The 12256-nt window shown below is 39.1% G+C and overlaps 1 protein-coding gene across 1 annotated transcript in view; it reads right to left on the bottom strand.

Moving 5' to 3' along the window:
• Window positions 1-7607, bottom strand: part of LOC150083569 (bifunctional heparan sulfate N-deacetylase/N-sulfotransferase-like) — a 461935-nt gene extending 454328 nt beyond the window's left edge. Inside the window, exon 1 of the mRNA XM_090377367.1 lies at window positions 7511-7607. The gene's annotated coding sequence lies outside the window, so the exon portion shown is untranslated. The remainder of the gene's footprint in view (window positions 1-7510) is intronic.
• Window positions 7608-12256: the final 4649 nt, after the last annotated feature.

Here is a 12256-nt window from a genome sequence, read left to right as displayed (position 1 = left end):
CACGATGGCGCTCCTGCACATTTCAGCCACCTAGCCCGCAATTACCTGAATCGAAGTTTCCTGGTCGGCGGATAGGTAGAGGTGGACCAACTGCCTGGCCTCCAAACTCACTGATTTAAACCCACTAGATTTCTTCTTGTGGGGCCATTTAAAGTCATTGGTGTATTCGAACCCGGTAGCTGATGTGGAAACTCTCCACAATCTAATTGTGGCAGGTTGTGAGAAAATACGAAACATGCCAGGAATTTGGCATCGTCTTCGCCAGTCCATGAGACGTCGATGTCAGGCCTGTATTCAGGCAGAAGGTGGACATTTTGAACAATTACTATAAGGTGATGTGAACAGTTAAGTGTCATAGACAGACCTTCAAAACTCGGAAATCAAGCATTTCCGTAACTATGTTGTTGTTATTTGGATTTTAGGAGCATTAGCAACTGTCATATTGATCCGGGGAATATGCGGTGGTCATTCCCTGACCTTTCCGCATCATCCGTATTTGGTGGTCACGGGCTCGAACCCCGGTCTAATCAAGAAGCGTGTGCGTAGCACACGTTTCACACGCTTCTTGATTAGACTGGGGTGTGCTGCACACTGCTGTTCCTGCCCACTTGGCTACGGAGGCGCCTCCGGAACTATGTTGATATAAAATATTTTTATTGTCTACATATGAGGAACTCATTCCTGAAGTTATGCCTTGTATTTTTGAGACACCCTGTATATAAATGGAAATGATATTTAAGATATTCGGACATTAGTCGATATGGAAAAGATCCACAAAAAATCTGCTATACAATTAGAACCGAAGCTCCAATATTTTTCAAAAAACCAGGACTTAATTTAAAATATACTTAGAGACTTTCGTGCCAAATTTCGTGTAGATAGATTAACCCATTTACTCCGTGCACTCGTCCCAGCCTCTCTTCTCTTTCTCCTTAAAAAAGAACACAGGATTTAGGGGGCATCGGCGACCAAGGCCATATTGACCCGTGTGTATTGTCTGTAAATTGTGTTCTGTTGTCGATTTGCTGTTTGCTGGACGAAAAATCCGAGTTTCCGGGAGAAAAAAACCAGGAACCTTAGCCTGAGGTGCGACTAACTCAGCCATATTGTGAAAAAGGCCCATAAAAATACCTCACGTCATCGACAGGACTTGAATTCAAGTCGTTTCCACCCGGTATGGAGAGGACGGCGATTCTACCAACTATGCTACCCATGAGGGATTTAAAAGAGAACTGCTACACAAATCCCACCTGACGGCCGTCTACCATGTGAACATAAAATGGTGAAGTTTTCGTAAACAATCTTCAGTACAGTATAGAAGTTCTTAACCCCCAAGGAATGTTATTTGACAATCTAAAGTGCCTGAAGCAAACGCAACGCGTACATTTACGTAATTTGTTTTTATTGGGGTTAATTTCCTACGTGATGTTTACTGCATTTAAGAAGTACACAAGATACTGGAACCTTATCTCCCGAAAATGTGTTTGTCACTGCAGAAGAAAAGCGAAATCTTCGACTACATATCCGATAATCAAAAACCACAAATTGGAAGGTTCGCAAGCAAGTCGTACAAGGGGCAGAGTAAGATAAAACGTGATATTGCAAAGCAACTACGCAAACTTCTCAGATTACTTTGATTAACATGTTTACCAGTAGATGCTAAATGTCCGAAAAGCACGTATTGTTCAGCCAAACAAAGCAGGAAGTAACAAGATCTTTTAATGACTTGAATGTTATAAGAGTACATATGAGCTTGGTGCACTTAATAAATTAACGAAACACAACAAACCAGGTTATACGAACATATTTGTCGCATGTATCGATTGTCCACTCTTTCTTCCCTGCCTGTCTGTTTTCTTGCGTGACCCCAAATATGATCGCTGAGCGAGCCGAGAACGAAGAAAAAGTTTTGTACACTCGACCGGCTCAGTTTCATAAACAGACCATGTGTAACCAACGGCTCGAAACAGGTAATCAATAGATCGTACAAGTACTGAAGAATTCCAGGATGACATGCTGTAACGAAGTATGCAGAAGCCAATCAGATAGGAGAGGATGAAACAGAATAACATACACACCCCAAGCGACTTGCAATTCTCCAAAGTAAGGGCACAACTTCGCCGCTGCAGATAATACACGATGATAAAACAATACATTGAAAACTTTACCATATCAATCAAGTGTACATGTGACCTATGTTTTTTTAGCAATGTTTAATGCAAAATCATACTGCCTGAGGCAGACGCAGGACAAAGAAATGGGAAGAGAAGAAAATGATCATTACAAATCATATCACGCAATCCAACCCTGAATGTTTCTGACTGTATTAGTCTCGGCACTCAAAACACACTATTCTACCAAAAATCATGGGGGTACCCGCCTGAATGCGAAATCTGGAAATATTTTAGCCAAAAAAAAAAAATAAATAAATAAATAATCATAATAAAATAAATAAATAAAATAACCGGAGGTTAGTCCAAAATTCATTTGAAATGTGTACGGCGTGTTCTTCCATGTATTCTAACGCCAAGAGATAAAGGAGCACACCGAAAAAGTTAACAGGGTTTCAGAGGAGAATGACAGTTGAATGTCGAAAGTTAATGCGCAGATGTGGGAAACCACCGGTGGCGCCTGACCCTAAATACTATGCCACTACTACTGTCGAAAGTTAATGATGCGTAGACGATCTCTGACCAGAGGGCGATCACTTTCTCCTTGTGTTGCTCTGTAGATCATGTCCCCCCCCCCCACGTGCCTCGAGATGTCGTCAGGCATTGTACCAAAAATACGGACTAGAACCGTTTTTACCAAGTTCTTGAAGACTTGCTACCTACTGATCTTTTTCACCCTGATCCAAACCACTCCTGAGAATACTGCAATTCTTTCGCACTGCTGTGCCTTGGTGAAACCCATATGGACTGTCAGAGAAAAGCAGTGCATCGTAACCGCAAGACCCTCCAGAGGGCTCGTGCTTCACTATCTCGCCACGAAATTGACGTTGCCAGAGAAACCTACAGATTGCTAGGAAAAGCCTGCACAGATAATATCAGAAAATCCAAGAAAAAGTCCTAGCTCGAATTGGTCTCCTCAACGGATAATGCCCTCGAGGGTAGAACAGTTGGTAGAATCGCCGTTCTCCTGAAGAATTGAGTTCGAGTCCAGTGATGACTTGAGGAATTTATGGGCCTTTTTCACAACGAAGCTGAGTTAATCGGTCTCAGGCGAGGGTAAAGTGGTTTTTTCTCCCAGAAACTCGAGTTTTTCGTCCAGCAAACAGAAAATCGACCTCAGAACACATGCAATTTACAGACAATAATATACACGGATCAATATGGCCTTACACGCTGATGCTTCTAAGACCCTACAACAACGACGACCGCGACAGTTAACAGTGGTCCCCGAGGAGTGGTATACCGTACCGTGACCAACAAGCTCCCCAGGGGAGAAGTCCTATGTTTAACACTGAAACCAGATTGTTCGGTCACCCTAACTTGGGAAGACTCCGTCAACAATATGCTGGACATGATCTTTCTGAGTGACAGTGACCGCATGACTGCTGATCAACAATGTATTATTGCCAGGAACGAGGAATACGCAACCCATTACACTGAAGCGCCCTTTTTACTGGACGAACTTCGAGCCGCTCTGCACAAAACCAAAGACGACAAAACCCCTTGAGGCGGACGTCTTACAAAAATTTACCGAAATATTCCCCCTACTAGCTACCTTTAGCAACTGTCTGAAGTCTGGATCCTTTCCCAAAATCTGGAACGAGGCTCTAATATAAAACTTATCAAAAGGTCCTGAAAAATCTCCAGAAATTCATAACTCCTATAGACCAATTGCCTTTCTTCCTGTCCTCTCCAAATTGCTTGAAATGCTTCTTCACATTCGGATGAAAAGACGCTACACAGAAATGAAACCTGCCAACCTCCCAACAATTCGCATTCAAACGCGGAACTAGTAAGGAAGATGTTTTTCAGTACCTCATTTCTACGGCCAGAAAACAGTCCTGCCAAATACTCCCTGGCTATCACAGTAGATTCTGATCGCCTGTAGTGGCCAAGCATCCTCAGAAGGCTTAAAAACGCCAAAACTCCTATCAACCTTTACAGATGTATTCCCTCGTACCTCAACCAGTGGAAGATGCTCACTAGGAAGTCTCCATGCTGGTCAGTCGGGTTCACCGCCATCAAAGCTGAGTTTCGAAGTGGTGCCACAGGTTCGAGTATGGAGGATGCGTGACCGACGCTCGCTACATGTCCAAATGTAAAGTTAGGAAAAAGGAGGTATCATGATATGGGGTGTTCTTCGAAGAATGAACCGATGTCCACTGGTTGCAGACCATAGAACCATGAATATTACACTGTAGGACGCACATAATTGTGTTCGGCAATTTTATGGAAGCGGATCTAACGCCTTCCATTTTGATAACGCTCCATGTCATACGGCAAGGATTGTGAATTCCCGGTTAAAAGAGAATAACATCAGAACATTGCACTGGCCTGCACAGAGATCCAACCTCATTCCAAATGGAATGAGTTTGGGGCGATTTGGAACTCAATTTTCTTTGGAATGATTTGGAACTCAAGAAGTAAGGCAAAGTCAGGGTAACTGTCTTCATTAGTAGAGTTCACTAATTCTTTAAAATAGGAGTGGAGAACTCATCAACCGACTTTCTACGACAAAGTCTTTGAGACGTACTGAAGAAGTTATTATGGTCACCACTAATCCAACGCGCTATTAATTTCTTTGAATAAATACGTGTTTGTTCAAAACTACAAGTTGTTCCACAAATTTTGGTAGGATAGTTTACTTACAGAATTCGCTTTTAACAGTGCACATGTGCAGAAAAATTTTGGAATGTTTCTTTTTTTTTCTCGTTAAATACTATACATATTGTTGCAGGGGTCACTTTCTGTCGTTTTTCTTAGTAGCTATGATCAAAATTAAGTGGGCTGCGAAATGCATCGATTTAATATTGTAGGGGAAAGTCGCCACGCGTTGCCCTTTATTTCTTATTGCTGAACCGTACAATTCCATTTAAACCATCTTGCTCTAGTCGTCCCATTTTTAAAGCTGGTCCGCTACGTAAAAGACGCACAATTGCAAATTTGGATATTCGCCAAGCAAATAAATCGATCCTGTGAGCCACACCATACCATTCAAATTAATTGTTAAAGTTACCTTGTGAAGTGCGTAATAAGTCATCGTTAGTGAAAGTATTTTTCATTACTTTAAGTGCCGATACAACAATTCCTTCTCAAGTCTGAAAATTTTTCTCACAAATCCCACTCAGGTGTACATCATTGCCACTACGGAGACTAAACTTCTCACCTATACCGCTTGTTAATCTACGCCGACTAAGTTACAATTACTTTACAAACTCTAATGGAGATGGTCTATGGCTGTAAGGTACACTGGTGTCTCGAAACGGAAATTAAAACTATCTTGCTAAGTGGCGCTAAGAAAATTTCCAAATACACGTTACAAACTTCATGTTCCTTAATCAAGATGTGATCAGCAGCGGCTCGGCATATAAACGCTGTATCTTAAAGTAATTCCTGGTCTGAAAGACAGCCAGACACATTTGGAAACGTGGACAATTTGGCGATGGTCTCGTCTCTTCTCTTCAGGCCATTCTTAGCCTCGTTATCATTTTACATTAAAACAATGATAAATGGGATGGTTTCAGTTATTTCTATTCCTTTTTCACAACTCTACTTTTTTTCCCGAATCTGGAGAATTATCGGCTGCTGCCTATCACCTTCAAACTAAGATTTCGAAGTACAGATCAACCCCCCACACAAAATAAAAACAACTTAGTTAATGTATGTGCGTTACCTTTCAGGCGCGTTAGCAAACAGTATTAATTCATGATTTATAACAAAAAAGAGCAAAAAGCAGTCTTTTATGCGCAAACCAAAAATTTCGTTTCTACGCATCCGTCGTTCCCATTCATCATTTCTCCAACCAGTCATGGCATAAAACATAATATCCAGTGCTTCAGCTACAGTATATATGTGATATGGATGAAAAAAGACAGATAATAATGGCCAGATTTTAATCAATGGGATGGTTCGACAAATAGTTCTTAAAAAAAAGCAAAATGAAAAATTTCATCAAAATCCATTTATTGTGAGTCGAGTTATTCTTGCAAACGGAGGACAGAGAAATAATAATTATCGGATTTCTATTAAAATTATTACTATATTTCTATATCGGATTTCGGTTGGTCCGCTTTTAAGAAACTTTGGAATGGTACACAAATCTTTTTTAAAGATCGAAATATAAAATTGCATGAAAATCCATCCACTGAAAGCTGAGTTATTACACTGTTGTTGTTGTTATAAGGTTTTTTAAGCTCATTAGCAACGTAGGCCATATTGCTCTGTATGTATTATGTCATGTTATGTCTGTATACTGCGTGTGTTCTGTGATCGATCTGCTGTTTGCTGGACGAAAAAACCCGAGTTCAGTTTTCCGGGAGAAAAAACCATGCTACCCTCGAATGAGACCAACTAACTCAGCCATTGTGAAAAAGGCCCATAAAATTCCTCCCCACCAGGTGTGGGAAGGACGACAATTCTACCAACTGTCCTACACGCGGATGGATGTACGAACAAGGTGAAGAAGATAGGCACATTATAAATATATGCTAACGAACCTTAAAAAAAAATCTCTGAAACTCCTCGACTCGACCCAAAACACAGCGTTCGGGTTAATATTGATCCCTCATTCACAAACTCGCTCCACTCTCTATCACACAGACAGTTTCTGCTCCGGCATTTTCTCTAAATATTTATCATGAATACTAAGAGGCATGGGAGAATGAAATAAAAATTTAGGAATTACACGATGGATGCTGGTGGACTCTATATTTCTTCCAATTCAAATCAAAACAAACATGTGATCACTAACTCACCTACATTCGCGGTTTGACTTCACTTCCTACCCTTGGAATGATCTTCCTATTTAAACTTTTAATCTACGTTTAAATAAAGCTTCTTTTGGTGATTTCTCGACTCATTCACGGTATTCTGAAGAACTTTTCACCTTTTGTAGTTGAAGTCACCTTAAAAAAAGTGGTTGGGGAGAAGAATTTCTCTCACAATTATATCAGTGGAGGAATATGATGAATCTTTATAAGAAAATACCAAATAGATTGTTATCCAAACAAGTATGCGGATAGCCCTGGGAAGCAGTTAACGAATCAATATCCAAAAAAAATTACTGTAGATTGAAACCGAATTCGGACTGCATTATCAACAGGATGATAATACAGTAATAAAATAATAATCATAAAAAAAAAGACTTTTAACAAACTGCAATTTCTATTGTTCGTACAAGCAAGAACGTCACCATAACATTTTAAACTGCTGCTGATCCCATCAGAGGATTTCATCGTCTCTTTACGTTCAAACCAATGGCTACAGTTCACATTTGTCTATATATAAAAAAAAAAAAAAAAAAAACTCGAATCCAAAAAGAAAGTCAACAAACGCATTACCTTTGTGTCGAAGGAACTGCAGTCACACAACACATTCCAATGCTTCTTCCGGAGAAACGAGTCACGTAGGTGCAATTGCCTTCCTGCAGTGTCGTTTAGACCCAACTGGAAATAAAGAGAAACTTTTGTAAAGAGTAGTCTCGTGCTTTATTCTAATGCACTGTTTTATTTTTAAATGAAAAAAGTTTCCTGGCAAAAATGCACTCCCTCATACCACGCGTTTACACTTGATTTTACCAATTTTTGTACTGTAGAATGTTTCCCTTTTAATTTTATTCACCCTCTGGATATGAATTACCTTTACAGCTAATTCAGATATCCAAAGCAAATGAACGGACTAATCAAAGAAATAATTTATGGATTACTGGATGGCTACCGGCCATTAGTGGACTCTCTGTGCAGTAACAATACACAGAGAGCAGAATTATATTAAAAATAATAATATATTATATAAATTAATTATATCATTTAATAATCAAGTTTTGAGAAATATGAATGCGTTAAGGCAAGCCGGTATTGGTAGAGAAAAAAAAAAAAAAAATCCTCCATGTCCAATAAAAATAGCTTTTTGTACAAACTACTTTTTATTTATTTAATGTATTAAGCTGTTCGTGGCAAAATTTGGCAACATCGCTGTTCAATCTACAGATAATTTAGATTACATATATAAATCATCGTATAAAATTTAAATACTAATATTTTATATTATTATGTGTTTATTTAGGTTCCACGAGAACTACAAATAACTATCTTTAATAAATGTAGAGGGGGGTCCTACCACGCTCGACTTTCTTTAAAGCATTACCCATTTCTGGAAACTTGATAATTTAGACAAGATTTATTTATTTATTTATTATTATTATTTTTTTCACTTTACAAAGAAATATCCCTGATTATAACCCAAGACAAATAAAGACTATTATTAGGCGCGTTAGCATATATGTATAATGCACCTATTACCTTCACAATGTCCGTCCGTCTGTCCTCATGTAACCACTCGATTCCCGTGGACAGATTTTCATGAGATTTTATATTCGGCCATTCCAAATTTCATTAGAATCGAACCAATACAAATTCAGGAATTATTATTGCTTAATTTCTATTGGTCGAACTCTCCCCCCTCCAGTCCTCATGTAATAAATCCACTCCTAGTGGATTTTCATGAAACGTGAAGTTTGAGCCTTTAAAAATTATTTGTCGAGCCTTTCCAAATTTCATTACAATCGAACCAATATAAATCTCTGTCAATTATTATTATTTTTTTTTTTTTTTTCATGCATATCACAGGCTCCCCGTATACTATATTATATGAAGAGCTCCCCATATGCTATGTATTCCAGCTGAAGCAGTGGGTATTATGTTTTTTGACACGCGCTGATTACAGGAATAAATGGACAATGTTGTCGATGCACATAAAAGTTGTTGTTCTTTGCTCTTTTGTTTTTAATAATGAATTATGAATTTGAATTATGAATAGTCACAATCTGCTAATGCGTTTGAAATGTTTGTACAAGCGTGTATTAAGTACATTACATAACACGTTTCATGTTATTTTCTCTTTGAATGCTGTTCGCTATTTATTCTTAGGTAGAGTCCACTGATGGGCCAGTATCCATCCGGCAATTTGTAAAAATTCTGGAGAAAAGAACATGAAGCTCAGTTTAAATGAGAAAAAACGTGTTACCTTGTCTATCAATCAATAATGAGCAGAAGCCTAACCTCCATGACTCATAGCATGCCAATGACAAAAGAGGCAAAGCAATTTCATCCAGATTGTTTTCAAAAAAGAATTTCTGTTAAGCAGGTGTGGAGATCAAGGATCATGAAGAATCAATATATTTTGCCCAAAAACGAGGTGTGTGGTCTAAGATTGGTGTGTCCCAGCGATGAAACTCCTGTAGGAGTGGAGGTCCATGAGAAAGTTATACAGCGCCATCTGGGAGCGGTAACTCATCTCCACATGAAAAGGCCTTGTTTTGAAGAAAACAGCATTCCATTCCAATCCTTTCCAAAGGACACAGAAGTCTACCTTTTATTTAAATTCACATGCTCAGCAGTGTTACGTGTATTTTAAGCGCAAAGGCAATTAAGGCTACGAGGCGTCGATATATTGTGTTTCTAACTGCGAGTATTCTTCAGTCGGCTAGATGGACGAAAACTCTGAGTTTCCGAGAAAAAAACCATGCAACCGTCGGTTGAGTCCAACTAAGTCACGTTTTTTTTTTTTTAAGTCACGTTGTGAAAATTTCCCATAAAAATTTCTCGCGTCACTGAGGGAATTCCAACTCAACCACCCTGCGTCGGAGAACGATAATTATAAATATTGTGCTACCGCGAGGGCCCAGCAGTATTGAATCCAGGAGTATACCTGGGAAGTGGGGGGGGAGGCTATTCTTCTTGTTTTGCTTTTGTACTAAAAGCTTGTTGTTTGATTTTTAGGAGCATTAGCAACTAAGGCCATATTGCTCCGGGTATATGCGGTGGTCATTCCCTGACCTTTCCGCATTCTCCGTATTTGGTGGTCACGGGCTCGAACCTCGGTCTAATCAAGAAGCATGTGCTAAGCACTGCTGCTCCTATCTACCTGGCTACGGAAGCGCCTGTACTAAAAGCAACTAATACTATAGAACATCAGCGTACTATGTCAGCTATGATGTGAAAAGTCAATAAACCCTCCTCCTGTGACAGGATTTTAACTCAGGTCTTTTCCAGGTAAAGGACAGAAAATAAACATTTATTTATATTTTCTGTTGTTCCAAGCCCTGTTTCATATGCTACTATCAGTTTCAGTGTGTGCTATTGATATCAATTTTTATCCCACAAAAGACCACGTTTTATTTAAATTAAAATGCACAGCAGTGTTGAATCCAGGGATGTACAATGGAAGTGGGAGAAATTATTTTGGCTTCGTCACAGCTTAATGATTTTAATATCATCTAATTAGTTTTGCTGTACAATTTCAGTCTACAAGACGATAAGTAAACTTAGAACTTGATCCATGAGCGAATGTTTCGCGTCTTTATGGGAAATTATTTTTAGTCACTTCTTTCTGTCAGCTTATCCACAACCATCATGGAGTTCGCTACCGGCACATTTTTTTTCTGCTCAACGCATCTTGTTCATTAACTTCAACCTCTTGCATAATCTTCTGTAGATAATTCTCTGTCTCTTAACAGCCCCTCCCCCCCTTTTCACCTCACTCCTCTTTAATCTCCATGAATTTCAACAAAAACGAATTCCCTATCCATACTCACCGATATTTCTTACTTCCATCTGCTACCCCCATCAACGATCTTTTACATTCTTGATATTCTTTTCGCCCACCTGGGTATTCTCAAACATCTGTCATTCTTGACCGTTTCTCATCTTAAACTCCCATATTTCTTCCTCCCCTTTCGGTATTACAATTCTAGTTGCGCTCTCGTATTTTGGAATTTACTTTCGTTGGCATCCCTTTATGAAATACTTCTATCCTTTCCTATATACTCGTCACTTTTCATCCAATCAATCTCTAACCAGATTCCCATCCACCCTTTCTTTGCAGCGCACTTCCTTAACAGCTAAACTTTTCCACTACTTGAATCTCTTTTCGACGTCCATCCTTCAAAACTACTACTTCTTATTCGGTCTTTATTTTTCCAATATTAATCTTTACGTGTCCTCTTTCTTTGCACTATTTTCAAAACTACTTTTCCGATCCATCTATTATCTCTGCTATAGCAATATTATCTTTAAATAGTAATTGATGCGGTTCCTTTCACCGTTCTCCGAATCAGAGAATCGGGATGACATTAATAAAAACAAAATACTGATGCAAAAGTAATGTATTATTGCAATTTGAACAACCAAACATGCATTCCACTTTTATCTAACGTCACCCTTTATCATTCTAATGAAATAAATTTGATGGGTGAAAATTCTTTGATGTTTTAAAGGTGACACAACTGTAAATCACGCATTTTCCAAAAGATAACCATCAACAACGGTGCCCACAGCATGCCACTCTGACCACTCCCGTCTCCTCCGAAGAACCTACACAAACAGCAATCCCTCACCGTACGACTCCGGTTTAATTTATGATTGCAATTACAAGCAACACGCTTAATCTCCACATGTAATGATGTTCGGCTTCAAGCCTCTCTCATAATTTGTCACGATCACATCGCTTACTGCCATAATCGCGCAGTTCGTGTCTACTGCCTCGTATTTGCTGCCCAACTTCTTTGTCGGTATTATTCAGCTTCACACGACATGAGCTCACAAGCCGTCAGTGATTAATTGATGTCACACATCAACTTAGAGCTCCCAACTCACTCTTGCACATATGGATTCGCTATATCTGTAGAGAAACAACATCTCTTCCATCAGCTTTCAAAATCCACTCTCTGATCTCAGAACTCTTCATGTGTCAAACGAATTGACGAATATTTCAGTGATTATAGTTCTAATCCAACTATAGTCTGCTATTAACACGATCGTTAGAGGGCGCTACAAGAGTACCACATAGTAGACAATGGCATCAGCAAAGTGTGAAGACACCGGTGTGTGTAAGGAGATATTTATTAAAGCAGACAAACGAGCTACCGTCATTATTCACCCCTCTGACAATTGCCACTATGTACGTCGGAGGCATACCCCAAGCTTGCTGATGATAAATTATGGTAGTAGTCATTAGCTGGAAAGTAAACAATGCTGGAAGATAGCATCAAACAGCCAAGTCATTCTTATACCTTACTAGTATTCAAA

This window comes from Mastigoproctus giganteus, chromosome 7 (assembly GCF_048544385.1).
Source record: "Mastigoproctus giganteus isolate SK-2022 chromosome 7, ASM4854438v1, whole genome shotgun sequence".
NCBI classification, from domain to species: domain Eukaryota; kingdom Metazoa; phylum Arthropoda; class Arachnida; order Uropygi; family Thelyphonidae; genus Mastigoproctus; species Mastigoproctus giganteus.
Note: the sequence above shows the minus strand (reverse complement) of the source record. Positions and strands in the feature narration are given on the sequence as shown.